Raw genomic sequence first — 23,776 nt, forward strand, 5'->3', positions numbered from 1 at the left:
GGGGGTTTGGGAGCCTGTCGGAGCCAGGGGGGTTCAGGACGCTGAGGAGGAGGGCCCTGCAGTCAGGGCTGTCCCTCACCACAGGGTTGTTCTGGACGTTGTTCAGGAAGTAGTCAGGCCTCATCAAGCCCATGCGAACCTGGGAAGAGACAAGCAGACAGCGGGTACAACTTAGACATCGGTTGTAGACGGTTTCTGTTGCTAGGGAACAGTTTGGACCCAAATGTTTGAGAACCACTGTACTAGGGAACCTAGTGTTGGTTTAATGTAATGCACAGTAATACAATTAGTTTTTTTTAAATTTTTTATAAATGTTTTTATTTAATTTTCATACATAAAACAGAACATAACAGTACAACAATAATAATAATAATAATAATAATAATAATAATAATAATAATAATAATAATAATAATAATAATAATAATAATAATAATAATAATAATAATAATAACAATGACAACAGCGACGACAACAATAATAACAGTAACATGAATCATAATGACCTTGGCAAGAGACAGACAAACAAGGAAAAGTAAAATAATAAAAAAATAAATAAAATAAATGTGGCTCAGGCAATAGCAACCATGTTTGCGTATCCATAATACAATTAGTTACCTTGGGCAGCAGCAAAGGGATGTGTGTTTTACGCTCCTCACGGGAGTGGTCGATCCAACGGAGGACGGCCTCGAACACCGTCTCCTCGCTCTTCACGTTCAGTTCATCCCTCTCGATGATGTCCACCAGTTGCTGCGGGGACAGCTCCACAAACTCCTGTGAGACGTGCAACATCTCCTCAAAGTGGCACACGATGCAGAGATGGGCCTTGCACCTCAGGTCAGGGCAGCAGTAGATGTCCGTGAACCTCCAGATGCCGACACAGTTTTCCAGAGACAGCTGGCCCTCTAGGAAGTCAGAGCATGCTCCTACTATGCCAGTGACGCGAAGCTGGTCTGCAGCCACCAGAAGCTCTGCCACGTTCTCTGCTGTCACCAGCACAAAGCGTGTGTAGGAGTACTCTATGATGAGCTGCATCATACCCGGGGACACCCCAGGGATAGTGTGGACTGCTTTCTCTGAGTCGCTCCAGCGAGTGAAGAGGGCTCTGTGGGACGCAGAGTATAGAGATATCTGATGAGTAAACAGTAAGCAACATTCTGTCCTGTGTAGTAATATATTTTCACTGTAGAAGTATAGGGTCTTAGCACAGTAGAAGTATAGTATATGTTTACAGTATAAGTACAGTATATTATATGTTTACAGTCAAAGTACAGTATAATATATGTTTACAGTATAAGTACAGTATTGTATATGTTTACAGTAGAAGTACAGTATATTATATGTTTACAGTAGAAGTGCAGTATAGTATATTTTTACAGTATAAGTACAGTATATTATCTGTTTACAGTAGAAGTGCAGTATAGTATATTTTACAGTAGAAGTACAGTATAGTATATGTTTACATTATACGTACAGTATATTATATGTTTACAGTAGAAGTACAGTATAATATATGTTTACAGTAGAAGTACAGTATTGCATATGTTTACATTAGAAGTACAGTATATTATCTGTTTACAGTAGAAGTGCAGTATAGTATATGTTTACAGTATACGTACAATATAGTATATTTTTTACAGTAGAAGTACAGTATATTATCTTTTTACAGTATATATACAGTCTATTATCTGTTTACAGTAGAAGTACAGTATAGTATATGTTTACAGTAGAAGTACTGTATATTATCTGTGTACAGTAAAAAGTACAGTATGTTATCTGTTTACTAACCAAGCTAACCTGAACCAAGCTAACCTAAACCAAGCTAAGCTGAAGCAAGCTAACCTGAACCAAGCTAAACTGAACCAAGCTAAGCTTAACCAAGCTAACCTGAACCAAGCTAACCTGAACCAAGCTAACCTAAACCAAGCTAAGCTGAACCAAGCTGACCTGAACAATGCTAACCTGAAACAAGCTAAGCTGAACAAGCTAACCTGAACCAAGCTTACCTGAAATAGTCGCTGCAGTCACACAGGAGGGCCTTGTGGGCATTCAACTCAGTGCTGTTGACTTTAATAACCACATCACAGAGCCTTCCCTCCAGACGCAGCTCATTAAGGATTGTACAGGACATTGTTTCCTTTTCCATGTGGGGATTTTAAATTGTATCTACAGAATATATTCAAGCTTACAGACAAATAGCCAGGAACAACAAGTGAGATCTTCACTTGTCTTCTGAGATCTGAGAATTGTTGAATATATACACTACACAAATGTTCTAGAATGTTTGATGACATCATACTGTGACATCACAAATGTTCTAGAATGTTCTATTATGACATCATACGGTGCCATCACAAATGTTCTAGAATGTTTGATTATGACATCATACTGTGACATCACAAATGTTCTAGAATGTTCTATTATGACATCACAAATGTTCTAGAATGTTCTATTATGACATCATACTGTGACATCCAGTGATGGGAATATTTTTCAGTAACGAGTAAACGGATTACTCTTCCAATCTTAATAACGCTGTTACCGTTACTGCCAAAAAATGCGGTGCGTTACTATGATTGAAGCTGTTTTTTTCAGATCAGACAGATCTCTGCGCTGAGAAGCAATACTTTTTTCCTTGGTTAGTGGGCAGTGCGCGATTGGCTGAGGTTGCGTAAAATGTCATGGTAAGCCAATCAGAGGTAGAGGTGGGCGGGTGTTCGAAATAATCCAGAGTCTGACACACAGCGACAACACAAGCAACTCAGTCAACGACAGACCGCGGTTCCGTGTACGTTTTGATAGTTTGTTTGGCGAGCCCAAATAATCCCAAACTAATCCAACGAACAACACAAGCGAGCAGTCAACGACAGACATTTTTTGTTCACTCTTGTGTTAGTTGTGTTGCAGCGCAGGGCACTACAGTAGTGGAGGCTACAGCCTTATCAACAGTGCTGCACTTCCTGGTTTAATAGCACAGTCTTCAGGTGCTCAGATATATATATGTATGTCATGCATGTCTTAAATGTCACGATTAGATTAGTTTAGATGATTAGATTAGATTCTTATATCTGTATGTTGTGTATGTCATAAATGTCATGAATTGAAAATGGGGGACCCTGATGTAAACAAGACGAAAGTCTTTCTCTGGTCTGCATCCCCTTAACAATTGTGTGTATTGAGCTGTACTGTACTGTACCCATTCTGCAATCTGTTCATTAAAATGTTCAATCAATCAGTATATATTTGTTATTTATTTTTGGTATAGTGCTTAACAAGCATAATTTAATGTTGCCCAGTTGTGGCCTGTTGAGGGGCAATACATATCAAAAGTTCCAAAACATCTATTGTGTTTGTATTTGTATGATCCACTATATAAACATATAATATCTACATACATGACATTTGATTGGAGGCTAGTCTCACTTTGTCCCACAGCAACATTAAAATAGTTTAGATTTGTGTATGTTGTTTATGTAACAAATGTACTTGAAAGTAACACAATAGTTACTTTCTGAAGTAACTAGTTACTTTTATAATTTGTAACTGAGTAAGTAATTTAGTTACTTTTTGGAAGAAGTAACTAGTAACTGTAACTAGTTACTTTTTAAAAGTAACTTGCCCAACACTGGTGACATCACAACGGAACATGTTTGAGTACCATTTGAATAATTTAAATAATATGTTGACATTAAAAAAAGAACAAATAAAATGGAAAAAGAAACTACATAAAACAATGATACACATTATAATAAAATATTTAAGTAAAATGTATAGAAATAAAGAAAAATAAGACAATGAAATAAAGATAATAATTAATTTAAAAGCTATTTTAAAAAGGTAAGTTTTGAGCAGTGCCAACCGAGTCTGCTGTCCTAACAGACTTGGGGTCTGTAGGGTAAGCACTTATTCCCTCCGCCCTGAACATTTATGGAGATGTATGGGCCTTTTAAGTCAGTGGTAAAAGTGTCTTTCAAGGATAAGTGAGCTCCTGCACTGATTATTATAGTTCAATATTCAATATTTGATCACCAAACCCCCCCCCCAAAAGCATAAAAAGGCCCCTCCCACCCAAAAAGGCCCCCCAAAAATAGCACAGGCCCAGTGCCCTTTTCAGCCTTTGAGCACCTGCCCCTCTAAAGTCCTGTGCACGTCCCTGCTTTGGGGTAGTTTCTGGTATTTTCTGGTATTTTCTGGTATTTTGGGGTAGTTTCTGGTATTTTGGGGTATACTTTGGGGTATTTTGGGGTAGTTTCTGGTATTTTGGGGTATACTTTGGGGTATTTTGGGGTAGTTTCTGGTATTTTGGGGTATTCTCTGGTATTTTGGGGTAGTTTCTGGTATTTTGGGGTATTTTGGGGTAGTTTCTGGTATTTTGGGGTATACTTTGGGGTATTTTGGGGTAGTTTCTGGTATTTTGGGGTATTTTGGGGTCGTTTCTGGTATTTTGGGGTATACTTTGGGGTATTTTGGGGTAGTTTCTGGTATTTTCTGGTATTTTCTGGTATTTTCTGGTATTTTGGGGTATTTTGGGGTAGTTTCTGGTATTTTGGGGTATACTTTGGGGTATTTTGGGGTAGTTTCTGGTATTTTGGGGTATATTTTGGGGTAGTTTCTGGTATTTTCTGGTATTTTCTGGTACTTTGGGGTGATTAGTAGGACCCCTTCTGAAGCCTTTGATGATGTCCTAGTTTCACTCATGGCTGTAGAGCGTCGTTCTTACTTGAATGTAACGGCAATTCTTCCTTTCCAATGTCCTGCTTTCTCTTGCCCGTTACTTCACAGGTATGATAGGGAGTGATCTTACGCAGTAGACACAGCAATGATGGATGTCCAGTCGTGATTCCAGGTTTAGGGGTGTTTATTGCGGAAGTTGCAGTTGTACATTCAATTTATTGCCAGTGTGGGTTCTGTAGGAATTATATGGTATTCTATATTTATTTGGTATTTCTTTCTGCTTCTGGTTGCTGAGCTGCTGAGCTTCTGGTAAGAACGGTGTGCTCCTCACTACCTGTGTCCTCCTTGATTACTGCACCTGTGACCCTCTAAATACCGAACCAGTGCTGTCAAATCTAAAGCCCACCACCAGGTGTCCAATAATAATATTACAAATAATGAAATAATATGCCACCATCATAATGGCTCCTACAGTAATACAATCTGATTGTTATGGAAAAAATAAGCATATGATTTCTGTCCCACTGGCGAATGAAAATGTGATTCTGTCAATCAGTCATTGTAACAAAATGACGGGGGAAACAGTGGTTCAGGAGGTAGAGCAGTCGTCTGGTAATCCAGAGGTTCCCGGTTCGATTTTGTCTCCTCCCAGGCAGCTTGTCGAAGTGTCCTTGAGCAAGACACTTAACCCCTAATTGCTTCTGGTGAGCAGGATGGCACCTTGCATGGGCACCTCTGCCATCGGTGTGTGAGTGAATGAGTGAATGAGTAAAATGTGAGGAACAAATTGTGAACCGCTTTGGATAAAAGCTGCTATATAAATACAGCCATTTATCATTTAATTAATCTAAATTAATGACTGCAATACTATATCTGATTATTATGGAAAGAATAAGCATAATGCTTTCTGTCCCACTGGCGAATGAACATTTGATGATTCTGTCAATCAGTCACTGTAACAGGCTAGTTACACCTGCGTGCTGTGAGGGTGAGACTCTCCACACCCACATGGCGGCGGCTGCAGGAGGAGGATCTGGGTCCGCGGGCGTGCCCCTGAACTCTCGGTGTCACTTTACAAGTGTGGCGTGTGAGTGAGTTCAGTGGGGCCCTAGGGTTTATGTACCACGGGAGTTCTCGAATATAGGCAACTGTAACCTTGTTAATATAAACCCACCAACCTACTGCATGTCCCCGTTAACCCACACTCCCACACAGTCTAGTAAGTGGCTCAGGCGGTAGAGCGGTCGTCTGGTAATCAGGCGGTTCCCCCAGTTTGATCCCCGCTCGTACCGGCGGCGTGCTGAAGTGTCCTTGAGGAAGACACTTAACCCCTAACTGCTCCCGATGAGCAGGTTGGCACCTCGCATGGTCGCCTCCGCCGTGTGTGTGTGTGATGTCTGAGTGAGTGGTTTAATGTGAGGCATGAGTCGTAAAGCGCTTTACATTAAAGAGCAATATAAATGCAGTACATTTACCATCTAAACGGCACCGCCCCAACGTTATAGACAATAAACATTTATATAAACAGTTATTATTACTTAACGCACACACACCCTCTGTTTGAGACACCAATGCTCTGGTTGTCCCGACGATAACAAGGTGAGGACCATTTTAAATGAGCCTACTGTCCCTTTAAAGTCACAAACTATTCCACACTAATATTTCCCCTTTTCCTTGCAGGTAACATTCTGGTACTTTTATCACAGACACTGTTCTCCGTTTCCTAGATATGAATATATCGACACTGAACACGGGTAAGTATGGAATTATACTTTTACTCTAAGTAAGTTTAAATGTAATTACAAATTAAGAGAGCTTTTGTTGCTGACAGAAACACTTCCCCTGCGCTCACGACAGCAGTAGGTTTGCACTGAACTTGGGAAATCTGCTTTAAAACTCAATAGATTAGTATCCATTGGTCAGTTAAGTTTACATCCTTAATAACCAACAATTTCACCACAGTCTGCAGTTGTTTTTAATTGTTTAATCGATTGATTCTTCTTGTTTTTGTATCAATTGCACGCCGTAATTCGTGACGGTAAAACGAGAGCTCGCTCTCAAGTTCAAGTTCAAGTTCAAGTTTTGTTTTATTTGTCACATATAATACATGTACAGTACATTACAGGGAAATGCTTGGTTCTGTATGAGCCCCCTGAGATTGTGCTTCATACAGTAAAAAGTATAAAGGCCTAAACACTATACAAAATATACAATATACAAACTAAACTAAACTAAAGACACTACAAAATGCAAAAATGCTAAACGATTTCTGGAGATTAAATAAAGATTGAATTGAATCGTCGTCCATGTCGTCGGAGCGTGTGGCTCAGGATGTGAGTCTAATGTGAGAGGTTGTTGTCTGCCATGTGGAGCGTGTGGCTCCAGGATGTGAGTCTAATGTGAGAGGTTGTTGTCTGCGGTGTGGAGCGCGTGGCTCCAGGACGTGAGTCTAATGTGAGAGGTTGTTGTCTGCGATGTGGAGCGTGTGGCTCCAGGATGTGAGTCTAATGTGAGAGGTTGTTGTCTGCCATGTGGAGCGTGTGGCTCCAGGATGTGAGTCTAATGTGAGAGGTTGTTGTCTGCGGTGTGGAGCGTGTGGCTCAGGATGTGAGTCTAATGTGAGAGGTTGTTGTCTGCGGTGTGGAGCGTGTGGCTCAGGATGTGAGTCTAATGTGAGAGGTTGTTGTCTGCGGTGTGGAGCGTGTGGCTCAGGATGTGAGTCTAATGTGAGAGGTTGTTGTCTGCGGTGTGGAGCGTGCGGCTCAGGACGTGAGTCTAATGTGAGAGGTTGTTGTCTGCCGTGTGGAGCGTGTGGCTCAGGATGTGAGTCTAATGTGAGAGGTTGTTGTCTGCGGTGTGGAGCGCGTGGCTCCAGGATGTGAGTCTAATGTGAGAGCTTGTTGTCTGCGGTGTGGAGCGTGTGGCTCCAGGATGTGAGTCTAATGTGAGAGCTTGTTGTCTGCGGTGTGGAGCGCGTGGCTCCAGGATGTGAGTCTAATGTGAGAGGTTGTTGTCTGCCGTGTGGAGCGTGTGGCTCAGGACGTGAGTCTAATGTGAGAGGTTGTTGTCTGCGGTGTGGAGCGCGTGGCTCCAGGATGTGAGTCTAATGTGAGAGGTTGTTGTCTGCCATGTGGAGCGTGTGGCTCCAGGATGTGAGTCTAATGTGAGAGGTTGTTGTCTGCGGTGTGGAGCGTGCGGCTCCAGGACGTGAGTCTAATGTGAGAGGTTGTTGTCTGCGGTGTGGAGCGTGCGGCTCCAGGATGTGAGTCTAATGTGAGAGGTTGTTGTCTGCGGTGTGGAGCGTGTGGCTCAGGACGTGAGTCTAATGTGAGAGGTTGTTGTCTGCAATGTCGTCCCCTTTGTTTACGGCTGTTTAGTCTCTGGTATTTATATGTCGTGGAGGAGTCTCGGTCTCTGCTAATTGCACTGTGCAAGCTGTAGAGATGATTGCAGTAATGACCGGTTGCTTCTTCAAAGCATCTCAGGCTGTTTTCTCAGCTCAATTTGCTACGAGACACCGTTGCACTCGGAGGGGATTGCTGTGTGTGTGTGTGTGTGTGTGTGTGTGTGTGTGTGTGTGTGTGTGTGTGTGTGTGTGTGTTTTGGGTACACTCTTAAAAGCTACGTGTTGAAAGAACACAACATGTGTTGTACTTAAATAAACACATACAGGTGTGTTATGCACAGGCGTGTCTGCCGTCACTCATATACAACGGCACTAAGCCAAAATATACATCTGAATAATTCAAAAGCAATGTCTACCTACCTCAAACTATACCCATATAACTCTGTATGATAGCATGTACAATAATGCTGTATACCATATATATATATATGTGCATACAATCTTTAACCTTTATTTTATTTATTTTATTTATTTTATTTATTTTATTTATTTTATTTATTTTATTTATTTTATTTATTTTATTTATTTTATTTATTTTATTTATTTTATTTATTTTATTTATTTTATTTATTTTATTTATTTTATTTATTTTATTTATTTTATTTATTTTATTTATTTTATTTATTTTATTTATTTTATTTATTTTATTTATTTTATTTATTTTATTTATTTTATTTATTTTATTTATTTTATTTATTTTATTTATTTTATTTATTTTATTTATTTTATTTATTTTACTTTTTATCTTGTATTTTACCTGTAGATACTATATCTATATAATTTACTTTATATTTTATAATAATTTATAAGTTACTCTTACTAGTAGGGATGTCCGATATTATCGGCCTACCGATATTGGCATTAAAATTTAATATCGGAAATGATCGGTATCGCTTAGACATTTACATTTTTCTTTTAATTTATTTATTTATTTAACCTTTATTTACCCAGGCAAGCAAGTAAAAACAAATTTTTATTTAATTTATTGTGAAAAGTATGCATAATGTTCTTCTTGGGGGGGGGGGGGGGGGGACCCTGCATATCTGTATCGGTTGATATCGGTATCGGAAATTAAGAGTTGGACAATATCGGTATATCGGATATCGGTAAAAAAGCCAATATCGAACATCCCTACTTACTAGTTATACCACTGGCCAGTATGACTACTACCATAGTGTTAGCATTATATTAGCATAGAATTATTACTCAGTACTCATTTATATGAACTCCAGTTTAATCACCTGTACATTGTATATTACTATTGCACTTTACTGTTACATTTGCACTCTGGTTGGATGTCAAACTTCTTCTTCGTCTTACTGTGCTTGTGCTGTTATGATGACAGCCAATCTGAATCTGATCTAATCTAATCTCTTTCCATAAATCATGACCTGGTTACTCAGTCTAGATGATCCACAGACCTGGGTTGTGAGCACCGTCATGTGCGAACAATGTTCTACCGAACTACACCTCCATAATAATTAATGTATTTGAGTGACAGCAGATACAGTATCTCCACAGCAGATATCCCCAAAACCAGGTGAATTTCCCCTTTAACACCTGTGTTATCTCAGCTCTTTTAAGAGTGTATACGTGTGGGTAGGTTGGTGTGTTTACATGTGCATGTGAGAATGTCTGTGTCTGTCTTGCGGGCGATTGCCTTCTCCAGAAAAACAGCAACATCTGAGTGTTATGATCTCAGAGTGACTTTTTGTGGCCTTTTCATGATTGATGTACATAATTCACGATTGTCGTGAAAGCTGGTATTTTTATATGAACTTAACCCCCCCCCTCGCGCGACCGACGCAACACACTTAACATGCAGAAACAGACCCCAGGAATGCTCTTCAATCAACCTTAATTATAGTATGCCTGAGATTGCTGGTCCTGGGTCAGTCGTTAATCCAGGCTTGTGGTTCAAAAGTTCAGCGTGATGTTAATTGAGACTGTGAGGCTCCGGAACGTTCCTCTTCTAGGGAGTTTTTCTGCCGTCACCGAAAATATCTATCTATTTTTAAATCGGTGGTAGAGACAATATTTATTTAAATTGCATAACCCACCTCTGTGAGATGGACTCTACAACATAAAAAAATAACAAAACATTTGTTTTTAGTGGCGAAATAAAGAAATAATAATTTTGTTACCGCAACTTCCTGTAATCACTTGACCCGGCTATTATTCGATCATGGAAACGCCCCTCTGAGAGGATTGCAAATAGCAGTGCGAGAACGCTTGTGCCTCGACTTGGGCGCTTTGGCCTTATTTAATTCCTAATAGGTGACGGCGCACCGATCGCCTTTTGGTTAAAAACTCGAAAGTCCCAAATGAAAAAAGAGAATCCGATTTTGCACGGTTCTAGTCGAGACTCGGGGCAACATGTGGAAGCAAAAACCTCATTGTCGGCTCCTATTTAAGTGGAGCAGCCATTTGAACGAAAAACGGCGACGCCATTTTGACAGGCATTTCTCCAACCAAATCATCAACCGAAAAACACCCCACACGTTGGCTACAATCTGAGTGGCTGTTTGTTCTACCAATTGAAAGTATGGTTTGGGACTTTGGGGCTTTTTGTGAGGAGAGTAGCTGAAATCTTTAGTGGCCCAAACCCCATTGTGATGGTGTGATGCTTCCCTCACCGTCCAGTCATCCAAATTAAAAGGTTTTGGTGATCGGGCGTTCTCACATGCTGCACCCCGACTCTGGAACACCCTCCCTCAGACCATCAGAGACTCTCCCCCACTCTCCACCTTCAAATCCTGACTCAAAACCTACCTGTTCTCCATAGCATTCAACCTTCCCTACCCATAACCACCCTCCTCCCACCCCCTTTTCCCCTGCCCTACCTTCTCTCCTCTCCTGCCCGCGTGAACACTTTCGGCAACCAACATGCGCTTCCGCGCTTCTCTGATTGGCTGAGCGCCTTCCGCGTTTCTCTGATTGGCCGAGCGCGGCTCCCCCTTAAGCTCCAGGAGAGAGGAGAGGCTGAAAACCTGCAGTTCTTGCCCGACTGATGGGAGCCGAATCCCGGATCCGATTTTTCGGATGAATACCCCCAAAACATGGAGGTCCCGAACGCATGGAAGTATTGATTGCGCCGTAACGAATCATTCAAAAAATATACCGTTAACTGGAATATGTTGTGCCTTTACACATATGTTGGATTATGTAATTGGTTTGTCATGACAAACTAATAAAAAAAATCGCGATTTACCCGGTGGCTACAACAACAGACAGTGACTACTAGCCCCTTACGTGACTGTGGTTTGCAAGTACAGCGATGTTCTGTAAAGACGTTCTTGAGGGTAGAAAACGAATTATCACAGAGTGCCGTACTAGCTTCAGTCCCCGACTAAGGATTTTGATAATCTACTTTGATTGACCAAAAAGATTTTTTTTCTTTTTTTACCAGGGTGGGCACAGCTGACTCAGTGGGCGGGCCCAGCCCCCTAATGCCCGCCCATGGCGCCGGGTCTGAGCTCTACAGAACACAAACAGCACAAAACTATACTAAAATCCTAAACTAACTGACAGCACAAAGTGCCAGAGCCTTCACCAGCTCTATACCAAAGACATACAAAGATGAGCTCCCACACAGACACAGACCAAGTATAATTACCACCACACACAGACCAAGTATAGTTACCACCACACACAGACCTAACTAACCAGGGAGCTAACTAACACTGCACACAAATGGGTATATGAAGGAGTGTGGAGCCTGATTGCCTGACGAGTCTCAGCTGCTGCTGCTGCTGCTGCTGTTGCTGCTGGAACTGAGACACCTGAGGCCCCGTTTAGACGAGCGTTTTGTGAACAGAAACCGCAAAAGTCATCTTGCGGTTTCACTTTTAATTTTACGTTTAGACTAGCGTTTTGGGATGGAATTCTGCGTGCAGACGACGCTGTAACGACTCGAGACGACGGAGCCCCACTGTCACACGATTGGCGCATATGTCACATGACGTGCTGTGAAGACCCGCCCTACTCTGCCTCTGATTCGCAGACTGTGGATGGGGAATGTGATTGCACCAAAGCAGAGTCACTCACAGACAGTGGGTCCACTCACGCCGCGGGACAGATTCTTGTGTATTTAACCCTTTCACTGCCACACGACAGCCGGTTGTGTGATAGTAAAGGGTTAACCTTCTGTCGTGTGGCAGTGAAAGGGTTAAAAGTACTGCCAATGTAGCCTTCAGGTGATCTCCGTTGATATAAGTCAGACATACTTGCTTTGTTTACGTCTCGGCTACTGGCGCATACCTGCTACCTGTGACGTAAGCAGTACGCGCGACCAGAGCCGTGACAACCCTTTCGTCATCGTTTTATCAGATTTATACGTTTTAACAGTTTAGACGAGAGCGCAAAGCTTTTGCGTTTCTAGGAATTCCACCCTGGAAGGTAGTCTCACTTTTTTGCGGTTTCACCCCGTAAAAACACCGTTTCCGTATAAACGAAAGGCACATCCGAAAAAATATTTTTGCGGATTCACCTGCTAGCGTTAGTGGGGATATGTAGACACAAGAGGGAGACAAGACAACAACAAACAAAACATGCCTATATATACAACAGATAACATACATTACTCCCTCTATATACATACATAAGGACACCGTCCGTAACATGTACTCATATTGTTCCCTGTGGTTCTGTTTCTTTGTTTTTTTAACTATTGTCAGCGACTTTGGGTCATTGAAAAGCGCTATACAATATAAATTAATTATTATTATTATTATTATTATTATTATTATTATTATTATTATTATTATTATTATTATTATTATTATTATTATTATTATTATTATTATTATTATTATTATTATTATTATTATTATTATTATTATTATTATTATTATTATTATTATTATTATTATTATTATTATTATTATTATTATTATTATTATTATTATTATTATTATTATTATTATTATTATTATTATTATTATTATTATTATTAATATTATTATTAATGCAGAACGTTTGACCTCCCTGCTCCAAGAACTAAAACACATCGCCACTCCTAGTATTCAGCACCTGGCCTCCGTCTGCACAAACACATATCAATGTACGGTTATTTTCTCTTGTTTGTGTGTGTGTGTGTGTGTGTGTGTGTGTGTGTGTGTGTGTGTGTGTGTGTGTGTGTGTGTGTGTGTGTGTGTGTGTGTGTGTGTGTGTGTGTGTGTGTGTGTGTGTGTGTGCGTGCATGTCTGCACGCCTGCACACGTGTCAGTTATCCTTGCTTGTGTATTATGAAATAAATCACACTGATAATGACTTTGATTACATGCGTATCATGTTTGCACCGGGGAGTTTGCCTATACGTGTGTTTTGCTATAGTCTACCTATATGACTCTGTGTGATAGCATGCACAATATTGCTGTATACACCATATTTATATATTTATATTTACTGTATATATATATATATATATATATATATATATATATATATATATATATATATATATATATATATATATATATATATATATATATATATATATATATATATATATATATTGATCTACATCTGTCTGTACATACCTGCCTTTTTTACATATCTGTAGATACTAGGGCTGACCCCTATTAATCGATTAGTAGACTAATCGGTCGAAAGGGGCCGTAGTCGACTGGCCAACCTCTTAGTCGAATATAATAAAAAAAAAAAAATAGGCATAGAAGCGTGGCTAACGCTAATGGCACGCATACCAGAGGCTAACTGCCTAAGAAAACAGGCACAGAGGCACTGAAAGAGGATTTCACCCATCTAATGAACACACTAGACTAGACAAATATCAAGATGTATCCATCAGTGGACCAATTGCATGCTTTTGCAGAGGACAAGAAGCCTTCAGTCGACTCCTTCAGACATTAAGCACCCCCACAGCCCAAATGGAATGATACAAAATTATTATTATTTTTTTTTTAATTAAAAATATTATACTTTTTTTTTTTTTTTTTTTTTTTTTTTAAGTCAACCAATAGTCGACTAACGGCAAATTTTGGCCAATCCTAGTCGACCATCCAAATCCTTAGTCGGGGACAGCCCTAGTAGATACTATATCTATATCTTTACATATCCCTTATCTACGTAGTATGACTTACTATCATGGGGGCGACAGTGGCTCAGGAGGTTGAGCAGTCGTCTGGTAATCCAGAGGCTCCCGGTTCGATTCCCGCTCCTCCCGGGCAGCGTGTCGAAGTGTCCTTGAGCAAGACACTTTACCCCTAATTGCTCCCGATGTTGCATGGTTGCCTCCGCCATCGGTGGGTGAATGTGAGGAACAAAATCGTGCCCCATATAAAATGCACTATTTACTACCATAGTGTCTTTATGCCTGCATCCCTGTACTCATTCATACTATAACACTTGCTTGTGTATTACAAAATAAATCACACTAACAATGACCGTGGTTACGTGCGCGCATGTTCACGTGGGCGCTTGCCTACAGTATGTGTGCGTGTGTTTGTTATCACAAGTAAACCGCAGGGCTGTCTGATCTGGTGTCAAGCTGGGACACAGAGAGAGAGAGAGAGAGAGAGATGAGGCCTGGACACTAATTCAGCACAGATCCAGTGGAGCACCACAGACACTCCCACATCGCGGCGGATGTTATCGGCATAGTTTCGAGCTAAGGACTGACATGTTATCAAAACACTGAGTACTAGGCGTGGGGCGGCGGGGGGGGGGGAGGCGGGGGAGGCGGGGGGAGGTGTGGATGGGTCAGTTGGACTCGCCTGACGGGAGGAAAACAGACGCAGCCCCCTCCTCGCACGGAGCTCACAGTGACACGATTGTAATTGAAGATGTTTTTTTTTCCGTCGGTATGATTCAAAGTGAAAGAACTCCGAGTCCTCTTTGAACCAGCAACAGCCTGCTCGGCCTTGTAGACTGTCACGCTGCAAACTAGTGTTTCGTTCGAGCCCGCTTTGATTTCACTGTATGCCCAGAGACACACATACAAATGATCTAGCTAATTGGTTGTGTAGTTGGATGTGCTTGTGACATATTTTCATAATACTTCATAATGTATTCTAAACTTTAACCAAAAGGGTTATTGGCCATGAGGAGCCAAACCTTCATACCTTCACATTATCCCCTGCCCTGTTGTTGATAGTCTAACAAGATAAGACAGGTACTGTATGTGTGTGTGTGTGTGTGTGTGTGTGTGTGTGTGTGTGTGTGCTAGGGCTGACCCCTATTAGTCGATTAGTCGACTAATCGGTCGAAAGGAGCCGTAGTCGACTGGCCAACCTCTTAGTCGAATATAAATGTATTTATATAATTTTTTTTATCATTCTTTTCAAAAGAAAAGAGGCCTAGAAGCGTGGCTAACGGTAATGGCACGCATACCAGAGGCTAACTGCCTACGAAAACAGGCACAGAGGCACTGAAAGAGGATTTCACCCATCTAATGAACACACTAGACTAGACAAATATCAAGATGTATCCATCAGTGGACCAATTGCATGCTTTTGCAGAGGACAAGAAGCCTTCAGTCGACTCCTTCAGACATTAAGCACCCCCACAGCCCAAAATGGAATGATAAAAAAAATAAAAATAAAATTTAATAAAATAATTTAATTATTATATATATATATATATATATTTTTTTTTAGTCGACCAATAGTCGACTAACGGCAAATTTTGGCCAATCATTGTCGACCATCCAAATCCTTAGTCGGGGACAGCCCTAGTACATGCGCATGCAAGTGGTGGCATATATATGTGCTTTAGTGTGTGCATGTATGGGTGTGTATTGGGGTGCATTCCTACATGTATGGGTGTGAATTGGGGTGCATTCTTACATGTATGGGTGTGGATTGGGGTGCATTCTTACATGTATGGGTGTGGATTGGGGTGCTTTCCTACATGTATGGGTGTGGATTGGAGTGCATTCCCACACATGTTTGGGTGTGGATTGGGGTGCATTCCTACATGTATTGGTGTGGATTGTGGTGCATTCCTACATGTATGTGTGTGTGGATTGGGGTGCATTCCTACATGTATGGGTGTGGATTGGGGTGCATTCCTACATGTATCGGTGTGGATTGGGGTGCATTCCTACATGTATGGGTGTGGATTGGGGTGCATTCCTACATGTATGGGTGTGGATTGTGGTGCATTCCTACATGTATGGGTGTGAATTGGGATGCATTCATACATGTATGGGTGTGGATTGGGGTGCATTCCTACATGTATGGATGTGGATTGGGGTGCATTCCTACATGTATGTGTGTGGATTGGGGTGCATTCCTACATGTATGTGTGTGGATTGGGGTGCATCATGTATGAGTGTGGATTGGGGTGCCTACATGTATGGGTGTGGATTGGGGTGCCTACATGTATGGGTGTGGATTGTTGTGCATTCCTACATGTATGGGTGTGGATTGGGGTGCATTCATACATCTATGGGTGTGGATTGTGGTGCATTCCTACATGTATGGGTGTGGATTGGGGTGCATTACATGTATGGGTGTGGATTGGGGTGCATTCCTACATATATGTGTAGCATCCTGAATATTCGACTATTATTCAGAAGTGCTGACTTAACCTTTTATCTCCCCTTGGTGCACAAAGACATGTTAACCAGTTTCCCTTGATATTCTCCTGAACAATGACGCGAGTTTCTCCTTCTCTCACTGGCTGGAATATGGATTATAAACACTAACTGAATCATATTCACATTCACCCAGTTCTTCCTGTGGGACTAGTGGGCGGTGGCCAGCAGGGGGCGGCGGTGGCAGGCGGAGTGCAGGAGGAAGGCGTCGAGAAGAAGCAAGTCACCTGAACGGAAGTGGAGAGAAACAGCCTCTTCGGCGTTGAACGTGAACCTGAGAGGACGTATCGTTGAGGAGCCCCGTCGTGGAGCACACGGGTGAATGTAATTGGACTCGAGTATATTTCGTGTTATGATAGAAATATAAGCGCTAGTAGCGCGTTGAACATCCGAACGGAAAAACCCTAGTGATACAACGGGTTATCCTAGAAGTAAGCAGTATATTGAAGTGGCTAATGTTAACTGTATCCCCTCCAGCGAGGTACCCCTGGCAAGTGCCGCCAGAAGAGAGCTGGTGGTTAGAGGCACCGTGCGCTGGCTGCATGTTCGTTAGCAGGAGGGCCTTCTAAGACCCACAGAGTAGCTTCAGTTAAGGTAGCCTTCAGATTAGCACGCGCGCCAACTCAGCTCGCCTACCAGCAGCTTGTCAGCACCGGCGGCTCAGCAGACCAGCAGCAGGCTTCGGTTCGACGGAGCAGAGGGCGCCGCCTCTCCAGCAGAGGTCGCCACAACACAGCACGCGCCTCCAACCTGCTACTGCCCCCCTGCACACCACAGCTTGCTAGCCCTTGTGACGAGAGCGTTCGACGCCATCTTACCACCCGGACGAGTGGTGGTGAGGGCGGGGCCGCCATCTTGGCTAAGTACAGTGGCACTTCGGTGACCAATACCATATCGTACATTGCACAGTGTGTCGCGGCCTACGGGTGAAGATAATGGTTGCTAACCACAGTGTATAGGGGTACCCCACCAACATTTCATGCCGGCATTAGTTAGGACTTTTGTTTGGTAACGTGGGCCCACATTTTCATTTCATTTGAGTGTAATAACGTGTATGTTCATCCATATTAATTTCCCATCCAGTTAACCCTTCTCCTCTTGGGGGTAACGTAACGCTGCCATATATGTAAAGCCTTAGAGAGGTATTATTATTGGTACTAGCCCAGACGTCGGTAATGAGTCAGTTACATTGGAGTCTGCAATATCTGGGTCTATTATCTTTGAGTCTGCAATATCTGAGTCTATATTATTTGGGTGTACAATATCAGTTGTCTGCAAGGTATTGAGTTACGACTCGAATAATAGGAGAACTACATTTCATTTGACTCATTGCTATTTGATATTTGTAACTGACCAGTCCTTAAATAACACTAAAGGATGTAGATGTGTGTGTGTCAATTCCTGAGCCTTGACACTAACCCTTTTGGTGCGGGTAACGTTAATACATTTAACCCTTTCCTACCCACCTTCCCCTTTCAGTTATTAAGGTCTCTAGTGTCATTGAGGGAGGGTACTGCTTGCGGGAGGAACAAATCTATTTATTCATATATCAGTCACTAGGTGTGGGTAGGGATGGGTACCTTTCACATTTGAACCGATACCGGTACCGGTACCGGTACCTGTGAATCGATACCGGTACCCAACGGTACCTTTTATCGGTACTTTAGTCTCAAGAAATTTAATTTACCTACCTCAGTGGTAAAAAAAAAATCCAAACTTAAATTAACTACAATTTCGACAGTTTTCGGCTTGTCATTGCTCCGCCTGCTTTGTTGTTGAATCAAGTCAAATCCTAGGTAAGCATATATTGTGTGTGTGAACGTTGACATGAAAAGAAAAAAGTAAAAAAAAAAAAAAAAGTAAAAAAAAATTATAATAAAGATTTTTTTTTTTTTTTTCTTCCGGTTTCTCACTTGATTCGATACTCGGTAGTACCGACGTGTTTCGGTTCGGTACCTCAAAAGTACCGAATTCGGTACCCATCCCTAGGTGTGGGAGGGTTAACGGAGGTATTGGGGGAAGTGAGAGCGAGTTGGGGAGTACTGCTGACCGCCCCGGAGAGGCGAGGAGGACCAGAGTACCAGACCAGGTTGGTAAATCCCGGGCCCCATCCACTTCCACTGCCGGCCTCCAGTTTGACGCTCCAGGCCCAAAGACGAGGGTGCAGTCAGACGGAGCTCTACTGCGTCCCGCTACCCAGTGGCTGTGCCCACCCGTTCCCACGAAGCAGGGATAATCCACCCTGCTACACATGGGTGTGGATTGAGGTGCATTCCTACATGTATGGGTGTGGATTGAGGTGCATTCCTACATGTATGGGTGTGGTTTGAGGTGCATTTCTACATGTATGGGTGTGGATTGAGGTGCATTCCTACATGTATGGGTGTGGTTTGAGGTGCATTTCTACATGTATGGGTGTGGATTGGGGTGCATTCCTACATGTATGGGTGTGGATTGGGGGCATGGTGCAGAATCAAGGCAGGCAGCTTTGATACTATAATTCGGTGACAGTTTTGACAGTGAGCGAAAGGCTGGGTAGAAAAAAAGATGTGGAGGTTGGTTATGACGGCAATGGGGAGAGGGCTCAGTCTTTCTCGTCTGCGTGTGTGTGTGTGTGTGTGTGTGTGTGTGTGTGTGTGTGTGTGTGTGTGTGTGTGTGTGTGTGTGTGTGTGTGTGTGTGTGTGTGTATGCGTGTATGCGTGTATGTATGTGTGTGTGTGTGTGTGTGTATGTATGTATGTGTGTGTATGTGTATGTATGTCTCTGTGTGTATGTGTGTGTGTATGTGTGTGTATGTGTGTATGTGTATATATGTGTGTGTGTGTTGTGTGTATGTGTGTGTATGTGTGTGTAGCTATGTATGTGTGTGTATGTGTGTGTGTGTTGTGTGTGTGTATGTGTGTGTATGTGTGTGTTGTGTGTATGTGTCTGTAGCTATGTATGTGTGTGTATGTGTGTATGTGTGTGTGTGTGTGTGTGTGTGTGTGTGTGTGTGTTGTGCGGGGGTGTCAGCTCGCGGGGAGGCGTTCGTCTGGGAGTATCGATCAATATTGACCGGAGCGCGGTCTGTCTGAGAGCAGGAAAACTGACGGCTGACTCTATTATTCTGCCTTTGTTTCGTTATTATCTCTTTCATCCGAGTGGACTCATTTACATCCCCCTCCCACATCCAGCAATCCTCCACGTGTGTGTGTGTGTGTGTGTGTTTTGCATGCGTGTGTGTGTCGCCGTTGACTAAAGACGCACTTCTTCAGCCATTATCTGAAATAATCTTTATTTAACATTTTTAAATCTAACCCTAACTAACCTTACTGTCATGCACTTGTCCTAATAAACTAACCTACACTGTAGCACTCAACACTTTGATGAACATTGTTACTCAGCTGATAGAGTTGTGCCCTTCCTGATGACTTGTCGTACAGAACTTTGGATAAAAGCGTCAGCTAAGTGACTAAATGTAAATGTGTGCGTGCGTTGTGTACCCAGCAGACTGATCTGGGATCAGATGTAACCGGGTTGAAAACGTCTCGTCGCTCCCGCTGCGTTCTGTTCACAAGCAGGACGGCGGCGTCGGCAGCATGACACCGTAATCTCTCTCCCTCTCTCTCTCGATTACCAGCTCTGATCGTTACCCCTTCAAGCAGGTCCTGATAACACAACCCTCCAGCTTGTTCTTTAACCCTTTCACTACCACACTACTGACGGTTAACCTTTCACTACCACACTGCAGAAGGTTAACCTTTCACTACCACACTGCAGAAGGTTAACCTTTCACTACCACACTACAGAAGGTTAACCTTTCACTACCACACTACAGAAGGTTAACCTTTCACTATCACACTACAGAAGGTTAACCTTTCACTACCACACTACAGACGGTTAATCTTTCACTACCACACTACAGAAGGTTAACCTTTCACTACCACACTACAGAAGGTTAACCCTTTCACTACCACACTACAGAAGGTTAACCTTTCACTATCGCACTACAGATGGTTAACCTTTCACTACCACACTACAGAAGGTTAACCTTTCACTACCACACTACAGAAGGTTAACCTTTCACTACCACACTACTGACGGTTAACCTTTCACTACCACACTGCAGAAGGTTAACCTTTCACTACCACACTACAGAAGGTTAACCTTTCACTACCACACTACAGAAGGTTAACCTTTCACTATCACACTACAGAAGGTTAACCTTTCACTACCACACTACAGAAGGTTAACCTTTCACTACCACACTACAGAAGGTTAACCTTTTCACTACCACACTACAGAAGGTTAAGCTTTCACTACCACACTACAGACAGTTAATTAACCTTTCACTACCACACTACTAGGGTTGCCACCCGTCCCTTAAAATACGGAATCGTCCCGTGATTGGAAACTAAAAGACGTGTTCCGTATTGAACTGATACGGGACGCCCTTTGTCTCGTATTTTAAGGTTGCCAGTTTAGTGAGAGAAATGGGCCAGCCGAGCTACAAAAACAAGCAAGATTGTGTCAAAGTTGCGGGAAATAAACAGACATGGCAACTCTGGTATGGTGGGCGTGCGCTCAGCAGCTCACCGACCAATGAGAATTAGCGATTTCACGTTGCTAAGAAGAGTTCTGTGCCGTTGTGCCAATCCTCTGTCTGTGCGCTACGTGATTTCTTTTCGAAGACGCTTTGAAAATGTCTACAGCAGACACTGTGACTCCACCGCGTCCTAAAAAGACAAAACGCCTCCAGAAATACAGACCTGAGTGGGAAGAGGCAAACCACTGGCTTGATAGTATCAGAGTATGTATGTATGTGTTTTCTGTGGCGCATGGTGGACTGACTGACTGACATCAGACAGCATGCATAAAAAAAAAGGTGGCAACCCTACACACTACAGAAGGTTAACCTTTCACCACCACACTACAGATGGTTAACTCTTTCACTATCACACTACAGAAGGTTAACCTTTCACTACCACACTACAGAAGGTTAACCTTTCACTACCACACTACAGAAGGTTAACCTTTCACTCTCACACTACAGAAGGTTAACCTTTCACTACCACACTACAGAAGGTTAACCTTTCACTACCACACTACAGAAGGTTAACCTTTCACTACCACACTACAGAAGGTTAACCTTTCACTATCACACTACAGAAGGTTAACCTTTCACTACCACACTACAGAAGGTTAACTTTTCACTACCACACTACAGAAGGTTAACCTTTCACTACCACACTATAGAAGGTTAACCTTTCACTACCACAATACAGAAGGTTGACCTTTCACTACCACAATACAGAAGGTTAACCCTTTCACTAGTGAAAGGTTAACCGTCTGTAGTGTGGTAGTGAAAGGGTTAACCTTCTGTAATGTCCCAGTGAAAGGGTTAACCCTTTGGTAGTGTGGTAGTGAAAGAGTTAACCATCTGTAGTGTGGTGGTGAAAGGTTAACCTGCTGTAGTGTGATAGTGAAAGGGTTAACCCTTTGTTGTGTGGCAGTGAAAGGGTTAACCTTCTGTAATGTCCCAGTGAAAGGTTAACCCTTTGGTAGTGTGGTAGTGAAAGAGTTAACCGTCTGCAGTGTGGTTTTGAAAGGTTAACCTTCTGTAGTGTGATAGTGAAAGGGTTAACCCTTCGGTAGTGTGGTAGTGAAAGCTTAACCTTCTGCAGTGTGGTAGTGAAAGGGTTAACCTTCGGTAGTGTGGTAGTGAAAGGCCGTGTTGACAAGCTGCCGGCTTCAGGAACCCGAAACGCCGCCCCGCGCCCCCCAGTGTTGTGACTGATGAGGAATGCGCGGTATGCTGGCCGTGGCCGCTGCCAGGTAAGAGACTCGCCCGGCGGTGAGCGCAGCCGCTGCCAGGCGCCACGGCTCCAGAGAGCCCACCCCTTGACGGAGGACGCACGGCGCCGAGATGTCCCCCCGTCTCCCGGTTCTAATGGAAGCAGGCGCACAGGGGTGTGTTTGGCCCCCCCTCGGCCCCGCTCGCGCCCCTCGGCGCCCCCTCGGCCCCCCCCTCGGCCCTCCTCCGCGGAGGAGCAGGTGAACGCGAGAGGAGCGCAAAGTGTTGTTGTTGCTGGATGTTCCAGCGCTCCGGGGTGAGGGAGGGCATTGTTTTGTTAAGGTTGGCTTGTACAGAAAGCAACCGCAGAGCAGAGAAAGAGCTGTTATGAGAGAGAGAGAGGGAGAGGGAGGGGGAGGGAGGAGAGAGAGGGAGAGAGAGAGAGAGAGAGAGAGAGAGAGAGAGAGAAGAGAGAGATAGGGTTAAAGAGAGAGAGAGAGGGTTAAAGAGAGAGAGACAGAGGGAGAGAGTTAAAGAGAGAGAGACAGAGGGAGAAAGAGAGAGAGATGAGGGAGAGTGATAGAGAGAGAGGGAGAGAGAGGGGAAAGGGAGGGAAGTGTAGGGAGGAGAGATAACGATGCAGCTGGTGTGTGAGCCCCCGGAGGATTCTGGGAAAAGAGTGCTTCTGTGTCCCCCGTGGCAGAGCTCACATGGCGGCGTGCTATCGTCATGGCGACCGCGGTCTCGGGGTCCGTCCTCCTCGTTGATTGATTCTGTTGTGATCTTCTCTTTTGTTTTGTCATCAGGCACTGTGTTGATCGTCCAGGTGTCCGTCCGTCCCCATCCTGCTGCGGCTTCTCACTTGTAGCCCTCCTCACCGAGTGCATTGTGTGTGTGTGTGTGTGTGTGTGTGTGTGTGTGTGTGTGTGTGTGTGTGTGTGTGTGTGTGTGTGTGTGTGTTTATATTGAAATTCTTTATTGGGAAAACCACATTGAGATACAGTATCTTGTTTTCGAGAGGGTCCCACATTTTGTGCAATGTAATAGAGAATCAGAACACATAGCACACAACACAAAAATAAATAAAGGACACATACAAAAACACAACAGAACAAGTACACATTATAAGATGATATGTCTCTCACTCTCCATCATAATAGGCCTGTGTGTGTGTGTGCATGCCTATATGTGCGTGTGTATTTCAGTGTGCGTATTTGTACATGTGTGTGTGTGTGTATGCATGTGTTTGTGGTGTGTGTGCATGTGCATGCATGTGTTTGTGTGTGCGTGTGCATGCGTGTGTGTGTCTGTGTGTATGCGTGTGTGTGTGTGGTGTGTGCATGCCTATATGTTCTGTGTGTATGC

This window comes from Notolepis coatsorum (genome assembly GCF_963971535.1).
Source record: "Notolepis coatsorum genome assembly, chromosome: 16".
In the NCBI taxonomy this organism is placed as follows: domain Eukaryota; kingdom Metazoa; phylum Chordata; class Actinopteri; order Aulopiformes; family Paralepididae; genus Notolepis; species Notolepis coatsorum.